This window comes from Anastrepha ludens, chromosome 3 (genome assembly GCF_028408465.1).
Source record: "Anastrepha ludens isolate Willacy chromosome 3, idAnaLude1.1, whole genome shotgun sequence".
Taxonomy (NCBI): Eukaryota; Metazoa; Arthropoda; class Insecta; order Diptera; family Tephritidae; genus Anastrepha; species Anastrepha ludens.
Genome location: NC_071499.1, coordinates 61,136,798 through 61,150,011, shown reverse-complemented (window position 1 = coordinate 61,150,011; position 13,214 = coordinate 61,136,798). Strand labels below are relative to the sequence as shown.

Genomic DNA, 13,214 nt, shown 5'->3' with positions numbered 1-13,214 from the left:
GGTTTTCTGACCCGAAAGTGTAAATCACATCCTGGTTCTGAAACCTTATCATTCGCCTCCCACAGTATGAGGTACAAGCCTGGCCAATGAGATCAAATGAAGAGACGGCGCTTACGGTGTTTGAGATAAAAGTTATATGAATCTTGGTTGAATGTTTGCGCGTTAGTGATGAAAGATACTCACAGAGACTGGAAATTGTATTCGTGTAAGTGCACCCTGCTGGTGGTAGCAGAAAATGAGCAAAGCCACCCTCTGCGTTGAGAAAAGAACAAGTAGATAAATAAAAATAAAAATACTTGGCCTCACTTGGTGTTAAATTTAGTAGGCGTCATTGTGTCTGCGAAAAAGAAAATACGGATTGTGTGAATTTTTACAGTCGGCCAAAAACGTTTGAGCCACTAAAGCGTCTTTTAAAAGATAAAAGTGAAGGCTTATGCGCCATACCAAAGCCAAAGTGGACGAAAATAAATGAATGGATGAATGAAATTTTTAATATCGGAAATGCAACTTTTCAGCGTTATTAGGAAAACTATGAGGGCTTAGAAATATTGAAAAATTATATGATTAGAAATATTTTTTACATTTTTCATTTCTGTCGTGCCGTCGTGCCAATCGATACTTGCTTACTATGCAATAACTAAAGGAATTTGTTCGGAAGTATTTTCCATTTATGGGGGCAAATCTTCTTGAGTGTATTGTAAAACTTAATCCCTTCGATTTTGTTGGAATTTTGTGAAGCTGTTTTACTACTCAGTAGCAAACACATAAATATTAATAACAGGAGAGAGGAAATATAAAATAATATATAGGGGTTGTGGATATGTACGGGTTCAATTATTATTATTATTTTCTTTTGTGTTGGTCTTTTTTCTCTTATTTGTAAATCAAAAAATTGTCGGTCTAAGTAACGAAGTAATTTTTTTTATATAAGTCTTTTCGGTAAAAATTAAAAAAAAATACTTAAACATTTTATGGTAAAAATTAAAAAAAAAACGGGAATTTTGTTTTTATAAAATTTGTTTTAAAAATAAAAAACATAAAATTTTTATTATCATCAAAAATTTTTATTTTTGTTTTTAATTTTTTTTTTTTAACCCGCCAATTTTTTTTTTGTTTTCTATTGTGCTGAAATGCAAGTGGAGCTTATAGTTTAAAGTAATAATAGTATTTATTTTTTTATGAAAAGTTAACATTTCTTGATTGAAATTGGATATTTAACGCACTTTCCGGCCGAAATTTCTAGTTTTTAAATTTTTTTTGAAACATCTACATTTTGGACTTTTTTTTAATTTTGCTCAAATGAAAGCTTGGGCATTTTTCTTTAAAAAAATAATTAACTTTTTATGCAGACATAAAATTTCGTGACTGAATTTTTGATGCTGAAGGCACGGGCGCTACCACCACTGCGCTGTGCAATAGATCCACATGCATTTAGAGAAATTAATTAAATATTTTGCGTATTCTTCGATAAAAAATTAAAAGAATTTACAAGTTTGGAAAACAGGGGAAAACTTGTTTGGCAAAAATTAAAAAGAACTTTTTTCTTAATTTTAAAATTTAAAAAAAGTTAAAAAAAAATAATTATAGACATAAATAAAAAAAAATCCGAAATGAAGTAAAAAATGTAAAATATCGAAATTAAAAAAAATAAGGCAAAAAAATTTAATTGCATATAATTTAAATTATTAAATACAATTTTTTATAATTTGAACTTTTTTCATTTTTTTCTAATTTTTTACCTCTTTCAGTGCAGAAAAGAGAGAAGAGGAAAAGATTGTTTTGTAAAAAATTTAAAAAATAATTTTAATTAAAAAAAAGTTATTAAAAAATTGTTACTTTTTGCTCTTTTTTTAATAATCAATTTAACAAAAGATTTTATTTTTTTATATTTAATTTTTAATACAATTTTTTTAATTTTATTTTTTATGTTTTTTTTCAAATTTCAACACTTTACATTTCTTTACCTCTTCCAGAAGGCACAGCACAGTTAAAAAAAATTTTAAAGATACAACTACATATTAAAAAAAAATTGAAAAAAGGAAAAGATTTGTCTTGTATAAAATTTAAAAAAAATTATTAAAAAAATGTGTTATTTTTTTTGTTCTTTTTTTAATAAGCAATTAAGCAACAAATTTAATATTTTATATTTAATTTTTGAATAAAGTTTTTATTTATTTTATTTTTCATTTATTTATTTTATTTTATTTTTCAAATTTCAACACTTTAAATTTTTTTACCTTTTCCAGAATGCAAAGCATAGTTAAAAAAAAATTAAAATTAAAAAATATTAAAAAAATATTAAAAAAGGAAAAGAATTGTTTAGTAAAAAATTTAAAAATCAAATTGAATTAAAAAAAAATTATTAAACAAAATTTGTTATCTTTTTGTTATTTTTTTAATAAGCAATTTAACAAAAAATTTAATTTTTGAATAAAACTTTTATTTATATTATTTTATTTTTTATTTATGTTTTTTTTTTCAAATTTAAACACTTCAAATTTTTTACCTCTTCCAGAATGCAAGGCACCGTTAAAAAAAATTAAAAAAGGAAAATAATTGTTTTGTAAACAATTTAAAAAATAAATCTAATTAAAAAAAATTTTATTTTGTTAATATATATATATATTTATTAGTAAAATTTTTATATATTTTGCTTTTTAGGTTTTTTTTTAATTTCAACTGTACGTTGGTCAATTGCACATTCTTATAGTCTTCACTCATATTTGTTGCCTATATTTGCTGCTTGCCGCCACATTTTCCACTAGCGCTGTGACGTGCATAAATTTTATTCATCTCATAAGCGTCAAAAGTTTCCATTGCCCACAAATGAGCTACCTTTCTAAGAAAAATTGTAAATAACATCTTCTTGAATAAAACCACTGATATACCGTTAATTTTGTATACAAATACACACATATAAGGTGCTCGTATATGCAGGTGTTTTATCTGATCTAGATGATCTTAGCAGACTTTTGGATGCTTCAGATGCTTTATAAAACCAGATGCAACTAAATTATTTCATTGTCAACAATTCTTTCTGCTTATTCAGCCCTGACATCAAGTCACTTAAGACATATGTATGTATGTATATATACAAATGAACATAGATATATGTATACTTAATAAGCAAATAAGCGTTTTAATGCTACTAATCACCCACACAAGTATTATCAAGTGCTAAAACGCAGCTGTTTACAAGTGCATGCTTCTATTTCCATATTCATTTGTGTACAAGTAGATGGGCGATTGTGTGTGTTTATATAAAAATGCATTAAGAAGATAAGTATGTCTGATAGGACATGCTTGTTTACCAAATAAGTTAAGGAAAAAACAAATTGGTAAAGGTTTTGATGACTTCCTGTTGTCTGACAAGCCGCGAGTAGAGACAAGAATTTTTCGAAATGAAAAAAAAAAAAACAAAAAACAAAAAACAGCAAATCGGAAGTTCGTTTGGCCAAGTGCCTGTATAAGTTTTCAAAAAAAAAAAAACTATGCTATTGACATTTCTAAAGCGTTGTTGAGCGCGTGCAGAGAAAGTTAAAAGCAAAAGGTAGAAATGTTAAATTATCGCCACCATCACTACAACCGCCTTTGGCTATTACTTAATATATTCATGCCGCTATCGCTGTATGTATATGTTCATCATATGCGGGAAACTAGTAAAAGTGGCAATGGACGCCGCTCATTATAACATTGATTACTCGACAGCAATGCAGAGAAGTGCAAAAGAAACAACTGGAAAAGGTTTTTGGGGAATACAAGCAAATGCTGATAGACAAGTAATTCTATAAATCAGCATACTTATATATTACACATACTCGTACATTCATATATACATACGTACATATATTCATGCCTTGTATGCGCACTAATCAGTTGGAGCAACAGATACCCTGTAGAGAAATCCATAGAAACAAAACTGATGTGTTGATTGAGTCTTAATCAAGAATGATAGAAAGAAGATTGTGCTCATCAGAGAGTGCGTGACGGCACGTTTGCCGAGTTGTGCAGTGTTGCCAACCATTTGATCTTCACAATAAATTTAGTGTTTTCTTATACCCAAAATAAGAAAATGTTTAAGTTTGGTGTTTGTTTCATTTTTCTATTATGATTTAAAGCTACCGAAGCTGTAAGTTAAAAAAACTGTATTATTAAACAAAAGAAGGTTAAAAAAGGTCACTCTGAGAAGATTTTAGTGCTAATGCAAATTTGTTGATTCTTATAAAGTTTGACATTTCGACAGTGTAAATTTAATTTGTTGCTCCTTTTAACATTGAACACCTTTAAAAAAAAAAAAATAATAATTGGCGCGTACACTTCTGTTAGGTGTTTGGCCGAGCTCCTCCTCCTATTTGTGGTGTGTGTCTTGATGTTGTTCCACAAATGGAGGGACCTACAGTTTCAAGCCGACTCCGAACGGCAGATATTTTTATGAGGAGCTTTTTCATGGCAGAAATACACTCGGAGGTTTGCCATTGCCTGCCGAGGGGCGACCGCTATTAGAAAAATGTTTTTATTAATTTTGCTTTCACCGAGATTCGAACCAACAGCTTCTCTGTGAAATCCGAATGGTAATCACGCACCAACCCATTCGGCTACGGCGGCCGCCGCTGAACACCTTTTTACACATTCTAAAAAGCGTTTGAATTTACTGAATGCGAATTAAAACCATAGAGGTGTAATCGTTTCTTTCGGTCATCAATCCTTAGTGTGACATAGGGCATTAAGAGGTGCATTCATAGTAAAAATAAGCGAACAAATACCATAAAATACCAAAGAAACCATAATGACATTTTTACAAAAAGTGTACCTTATACTAGATAACCTCAAATACAGCAAAAAAGTCGTTCCCTTAACAAAAGAGTTTCTTTTAACAAAAAGACTTATAAATTAAATTGCAAATAACTATAACACATTTATTTAAAAAAAAATGCACATTTTGAAGACAATTTGTTACTCATACAAAGTTCTTTAACCCCTTCGGACCTCTTGTGCAGAATTAGGCACATAATGTTTAAAGGCTTATAATATTTTTATTTTACTGGTAAAATTGGTAAAAAAATAATTTTATTATCCATTAACAATAATTCAGGTCTGAAGGGGTTAAGTAATTCAATAAAAATTTGCTGTTTTATTTAATTTAAATGGGCATTTTAGTGCGTTTTTATATCCAAAGCTAGGCAACACTGCAGTAGCGAGAGAGAGAGATTTGACTGCTGAAAGCAGAATAACACCAAAAACAACTGCAATCGGGGGCAATGCGACCAGATGTTAAAAAAAGTAAAGCTAAATAAAACTGAGCGAATTATTCAACCAATTTTTAAAAAATGTATATTTTACAAAATTATAAACATCACTTTTAATTAAAAGTGGCAAGAAAAATGTCTTGAAGAAAGAACTAAAACTCGGAGACTATGTAAATAACAAAAAAACAAAAATGCCAAATCAAGTTACGATAATGGTAACCTAGCCATACTGGGGCTAAAGCGACGTAACTCATTGTCAAATTCGCTGAGAGCAAAGTAACGGGACCACGATAGACGCCATCTCATTATTCTTTCCATCATGAGTCTTAATTACGTCCCACCTTTTTTTTACATGCAAATGAAAAATTGAATTTTGCACATTTAGCCATTTCGAAAGCACACAATCCGGTCAAGTTGTTAAGGAGGACAAGAATTAGCTGCATGCATAAAAATATAAAATGTAGTAATAAAAATATTAGTATAGTAAATATTTTTGTTAAACCAGCATACACAACAAGTGGTTTATTGCAGTAAGCAAACATTTTTTTTTTTTCAAATTCTGTATGGGTTATCAGAAGCAATGCACCTTAAACCTTTTAAGTCAATCCCCACTTATTCTCGTTTTATGTATAGTTAAAAATATATTTATGTTATTGCACACATTTCACAGCTTCAAGTTTTTCCAACAGGGCTGTTATAGTCTATATTTGCACATTCATATTTGCATTTGCATTAGCGCACTACAAAGCCAATTACAATGAAGATGTGTGCAATATACGTTGATGCTCCTAATTAGAATTGCATTATCAGCGTGGCAATCGTGTCGCGGCAGTTGAGTTTAAAATATGTAAATTCATTTGTTTTTGTACCAATTTTGTTGCTTTGTTGAACATTGCTCTCTGTAATAATAACACATTACACACACACACACACACATATGGGGATATGTACGTGCATATGTAGGTTTTGCCGCCTTTGGCCCTGTACTGTTGTCCGTTGTCTGTTTTCTCGCGCCGACTGCTTTTTAACTGATAAGCGACAACAGCATTCGACTCATCCCCTACTTCGCCATCAGCAACTGCAGAAGCCCCTAAGGCTGTAGAAGCCCTAGAGGCAGCTGAAACAGCAGCTAAAGCAATGAATCTGCCAGCTGATAAGGTATTACTCTGTCCATATGTATGTATTTAAAATTAGACCTTCAGTACGAATGTACCAAAGTTGTAGCTCAGCTTTGTGATCGTGGTGCAGGCTTTGGATGAGCTGACAAATGGCAAAATGAGACTGGAGGGCATTGTAATTAAAAAATTTGTAAAGTAGTGCATTCGAAAAGGCTGCGATTTATGAGGCATATTTGAATACACACAAACATATGTACATATGTATATACATTTCTGGGAAGGCAATCGAATGCAGGGGAAAAGCTGGAGCGTAGAGCAAAAATTGCGCACAAAAAGCTAATGTATTATTCTGCTTGTGGGCATACAGAGGGCAAGATTTTCAGTGGGCATGTATGAAGTAAGGGGAATCGAAGGGCGTACATACATATGGAGGCCCCTATAATGCACAGCCAAATCAACTAACATTATATTTCAGGTGTTTGTCCCGATTTACACAGAGATACATTTTTCATTCGTGAGACAAGGACGGACGATCCTCGAGAGAGCGGTTTTTGTTTCCCGTACTGGCGACTCGTTTTGTGTTTCTCAATCGTATTGTCAATCTTAAAGAAGTAAACGTCAAAAGCAACGAATGTTGCCGAAAACAATTTTGCTCGCGAGACCGCGAATGAAACATAAAAAGACAATTTCAAGTGTATCCCTTTCAGATATCTACATATATATGTGTGTAAATTGGGACTTTGATGACAGAAGTCATAAGAGCTCTAAAGTGACTAGAGTTATACCACTTCTAAGTTGATCAGATTTATTCTACCAGCCGGGTCCCCGCGGCTTCGCTTTCGTGTAAATGAAATACTTAGAAATTTATTTATAATAGTTAAGGGCATTGAAATCGACAGTGGTTTTCATCTAATGCAAAGTTGCAAAAGGTCTGTGTATATATTTATATTAGAAGTTAATTCCAATACTTTCTGAATTAAAAAAAAGTGGCAACGCCATTAAAAAAATAGTTCTTAATAATAATTTCCATGGTACCCACGATCTAATACTGAATTAATCTTCATTACTTTTTACTACTTTTGCCTTAAAAGTTAGGTGGCAACGTCTTAATAATATTCATTGAAAATTTGTTTATTTTTTCCAACAAAATTTGGCTTGATAAAATTATCCTATCAATTTAAATTTTTCTTTAAGATTAGATGGCAACACCATATAAAAAATGTGGCAACCCTACTCAAAAAATAAGTTTTATTTACAAGGTTTTCCATTATTATCTGTGTAATACTGTGCTTCTAATACTGAATTGGCCTTAAGGGTTAGATGGCAACATCTTAATGGTTTTTATGAAACTTTTGTTTCGTTTTTCGAACAAAATTTCGTCTGCTATAAATATTATAAACTCTTATTAATATGTGTTATCAATTTAAATTTTTCTTTAAGATTAGACGGCAACACCATTTCAAAGAAAAGCTGGCAAAGCTGTTCAAAAAATTAGTTTAATTAAAACGTTTTCCATTATAATTTACGTGATACTCTTCTCCTGATACTGAATTAATCCGCATTGTTTTTTACTGCATTCACCTTAAGAGTTAGATGGCAACACCTTAATAGTTTTCATGAAACTTTTGTTTACTTTTCCCACAAATATCGTTTGCTATAAATATTCTAAACTCTTACAAAATTATGTTATCAATTCAAATTTTTCTTTAAGATTGGATGGCAACACCATTAAAAAAAGCGGCAACGCCATGCAAAAAATTTGTTTGATTTAAAACATTTTTAATAATAATTTGCATGATACCCACATCCACATCTTTATTTAATCTGTACCTCTATTTACTATTTTTGACTTAAGTGTAAGGTGGCAACACCTTAAAAATTTTAATTAAGGTTTTGTTATTTTTCCCCATAAAATTCGATTTACTGCAAGTATCTTAAACACTAATTAAATTATTTTATCAATTTTCCGTAAAATTAGATGGCAACGTCATTTAAAAATACTGTTAGATTAAATCTTTAAATTGATATTTATACATTTTCTAAAATATGTATCCATTTTTTAAACAATTTTTTTAATATCAAACGAAAACACAAAAATAGTACCAATTTCTAGTGGCAACGCCAACGAACAATATTTTTTATCAAAATTTTTTGAAAGTTCTTTCATTTGATATATTCGTATATACCTTAGCATTCAAGTGAAATATGTGATAAGTTACTACTTTTGCATTAAAATTTAAATCAATTGTCTGACTTTGGTTTTGTCCATTGTAAACTAGTTCAATAACTGGTTTAACACCGATATGCTGGGCTTACTAGTTCGTTAACTGATATTATGCTGATGTACGAGTATAGACTGACAGATTATAGAAGAATAAGCTACTATTCTATGTAGTTCAGAGCTAGCAGCTTTGACTGTAGAGATATTTACCGAGATATGCGTTGCAGTTGCAGCTCTCCAAAGGATCCTTGCTTAATGCGGAACAAGTAACTTTAAGTTCTTTAGCCCTTAGAAAACTAAACCGAATCGCTAAATCAATATCAATGCAATTTTGTTATGCGAAAAGACAGTATACTTAGAATGCTGTTGTGATAGGGTTCTGGTACAAAATCTCTAATAAGAAAATATTTTTGCTGACTTTGTAATTTAACTTGAACTGATTTTCATGTAGGGCCACTGATGCATGTACGAGTACGTATGTATGGTAGTTTTGAATATATTTTTAGTTTGGTGCTGATAACCGAGCAATCAGTGATTTGCGTAGGTGCATCTAGTAAGCAAAATATTATTTTAATAAAATGGCGCGAGAATGAAATAAGATTAATGAAACTAGCCATAGAGAAGAATTAAGGACTATTTTGTAATAAATATACGTATTTGACTTTTACATTTTCCTTTTTTTTTGTTTTTGTGAAATGATTTATGCAATATTGACATATTCAAGAAATATGTTCTTATACATTAGGGTGCATCGCTCTCATATAAAATAAAAATGTTACTATTTTTCCGACGCAATTACAAAATTTACTTTATTTGAAAGTGTTTTTCCCAAAAATATTCGGGGGACACATTAAGATTTATGTGAGCTGGATCAATTTGAAAGTGACTCTAAAAATAATGATATATGCGATGGCCCTGAAAGTATTCGATGCGGTACCAGCTGATGGTAGCAGAGGAAGAGAAAGGCCTCCCTGCGTTGGAAAAATCAGATGGCGAAGGACTTGGTTTCACTTAGTGTGGCCAACTGGCCTCAGTTAGCAGGAGAAAGAAACGCCCCAATCGTTTTATCGAATTCGGCCAAAAGAAGAATAATGGGTAAATTCCATATTAGTTTATTCCTGAGTTCTTCAAGTTTTGCTTAAAATTTTTTCCGAAAAACAAAAACCAAAAATAGCATACAAGAATTTATAAATTTTACTCCTTTGACAGAATCTTTAAACAGTTTCATGCCTACCTTTTAAGCTTAAACATTTTATCATCTCAAATGTTGAAATAAAAAATAGTTTTGGGACTTAGAAAGGACTATATTTGGGCGATTATTAAGCTGAATTCGTCTAGTAACATATAATATATATATATATTTAGTTTCGACCTGCGCACTATCCTACAGATGTACCGTTTGCTTTCAAACGACTGCAGCTCCCCATTTGCCTGCGTTTTCAAAGAGCATCCACAGGGCACAAGGTCAATCACTAATTAAAGAGGCGAGAAAAGGCGATAATTCTGAGTTATTTTAGGTTCTTAGTTAAAATGCGATATCTCGATGTTTTGGAGATATTCTACTCCAATCATTTCTGATAAATTTACGTACAATTTCGATGGAGTTTTCGGTGATTACTGATTTTGGGCTTCCCATATGTTCATTGTCATTTATGTCCTCACAATCATCTCGGAAACGTGTAAACCACTCATTAACTCTTGCACGAGAGAGGCAATCATCGCCATACACTTTTTTCATCAATTCAAATATTTTGGTAAACGTTTTACCGATATGAAAACAAAATTTGATATTAGCTCTTTGTTCGAAACTCATTTTTGTACCGATGACACAAATAGACTGACACTTTAGACGCAATAACACCTTCACTTCCACTGAACCGAATGCCATTAAGCTTTCACTGGAAGGCAGTTATAAAACTGACAAAAACATTTTTATGTCGCCAGTCTTGCTTATTTTGCACTTCACCTTGTACATATGTCTCTTCTTCTTCAATATAGAACAACTGTGCATGGCCTCTCAAAACTTGTTTACTAGTTCGATTTATTGTGGAGCTCCCTAATCTATCTACATATGCGAACTAATTTATGATAGCAAAACTTTAGGGAAAATAAAGACAAATTTAAAAGAACAAAGAAAAACATACCAAATTCGTTACAACATTTTATTAGCCACCCAGCTACACACATACATACATGCATATGTAAATAAATCCGACCCTTTCCGACCCACACATGCATGTACACATAAACATCTTGCCCCGTATAAAAGTAATCGCACTATGATTTTACATGCCACAAACGAAATTGACACAAATTTATTTCGAATTGGATGTCACCGAAATTGTCAATTGCCATTGTTTTGCAACTGACAGGGGGTAGACACACATTTTATGACCGCATCACCGCTTGATTTTTATCTTTACACTTTACAGGCTCTTGACCATTGTTTGGGCCGGCAGCCGAGCAAACAAAACAAAATGAAATTTATAAAGTTGAAATAGCAAAAGGAAGAAAACTTCAAAAAAGTAAAAAAATTAAAAAACAAAATCACTAAAGATGCATTGATGCGTTGAATTAAACTGTCAATTTCAACAAATTAGAGTGGATCTCCGATTATTTTTTGTGGGCGGCAGACAAAGCATTTGTACGTAGATACTCACATCATCGATTTTTGGATGAACCCGCATCAATTTGGCAATAATCTTGGAAATAAGAGCAAACAACTTTGGGAAAAAAGTAACTGACAGGTGGATTGAAACGGGAAATTAAATGTAGGATCACACGCACGCTAATAACGGGAGTTTTTTTTTTGTTGTTTAGATGTTTTCAACTTTCGATGGAAATATCTGCAAATCCAGCTGTCTAAGTAAACTTACGGCTATGACACTTACAGATATACATTCGGTGTTCACAATAAAAGGAACGCGACGTATTCCACAGTTTTGACGATTTATATATTGTACATATACCTTCTGCTCAAATATGAACGAGACTGATTTAATAACACACAAACGGTTAATTATTGTTCAATTTTTATTTTATCTCCTTCAAAGTAATCACCATTGGAGGCGATACACATATGCCAACGTTTTTTCCAATTATGATGGCATTTCTGGAAGGCCGATTTCGGTTTGGATTTCAGTTCCTTCTTCGAATTCTCTTTTATGACTTCAATTGTCTCAAAATATCTTCCACGGAGCGGCAACTTGAGCTTGGGAAACAGGAAAAAGTCACGTGGAGCCATATCAGGCGAATACGGTGCTTGCGGAACGATATTAACATTATTTTTGTTCAAATAATCGCGAACAAGACGTGATGTGTGAGCTGGTGCATTATCGTGATGCAAGAACCATGACTTGTTGTCCCACAATTCCTTCCTTTTAAGACGAATGTTCTCGCGCAAACGCTTTAAAACGTCTAAATAATATTCAGCGTTAACCGATCGGCCTTGCGGAAGGAACTCCGAGTGCACCACACCTTCGTAATCGAAAAAAACAGTCAGCATAACCTTAATTTTTGAGCGACTTTGGTGTGGTTTTTCGGGTTGATGTACGGCCCTCTTTGAACGATTTGTACCACTGGAAAACACGTGCACGCGATAGAGCAGAGTCCCCATAGGTTGTCTGCAACATTTATAAGGCGTCTGAAGCCGAAATTTTGTTGGAACAACACTATGTGACATATCACGCTGAAATTTGTTATGTAAGCTTATAAAAGTCCTACCATCCAACAAAAAATTTTTTTTTACCATATGTCATCCGCGGACCGTTTTATTGATAAAGTCTCGTTCATATTTGAGCAGAAGGTATTTGAGGTATTTAATTTTTTTATTTTTTAGTTTGAGTTTTTTTTTTTTAATATGGTTCATTCTAAGACATATAAATCAAAGCTTCAAACTTTGTACAACGTTTTCAAATGCTCAATAAATTTTTTTAAAACATTTCCAGCTCTTTATTCACTTCGCGTTGACTTTTGACAATTTTTATGTAACATTTTTCCATCAGACTGCCAGTTTATGAACCATTTATGGATTTATCGAGTTTATTAAGCGATCGCCGCCATGAGGTAGGCAGGCATTGGCAAGCCTTGGAGTGTATTTTTGACATGAAAAACCTTTTTATAAAAATATATCTGCCGAAACGAAGAGATTAAAGCGATATGCCAAACGCAAGACATTGTTAGGTGGAGTCGAAGACAAAGAAGGGAATCAAAATCTCGTGCTATGCTTGTCCGCCAATAGGTTGGCTAAATCAGTAATGACGGGAAAGCCAATAATTACGAGGCCACTCGGAAGCGCTCCCAAACGCTGGGATCAGTGTTGGTCATCCAACTCAATCGATAACTAATATTTTTTTTACAAACAATATAATCCAAACAAATTGTATGTCTTTTACCAAAAATTGTTGAAGAACAAGATTTAATGCTATAATAAAGAAAAAGAAACGGAAGAAGAAGAAGAAAAATAAAGATTTAGTTATTTTATTTAGTGTAAGCAATAAAATAAAAAAAGTGTATATTTGCTTTTCTTGAGAGTAATTTTTCTGTTTCTTAGCGTGAGTATCAAAATCGAAGTAACCTAAATGTTGAAAAATACGGCTTCAAAGTTTTGAATTTACTCTGCTTCCCCAA

General features: G+C 32.0%; 1 protein-coding gene across 1 annotated transcript in view; it reads left to right on the top strand.

Moving 5' to 3' along the window:
- LOC128858064 (protein folded gastrulation) overlaps nt 1–13,214 on the top strand; it is a 139,787-nt gene that overhangs the window by 44,021 nt on the left and 82,552 nt on the right. The gene's annotated exons all lie outside the window — the stretch shown is intronic.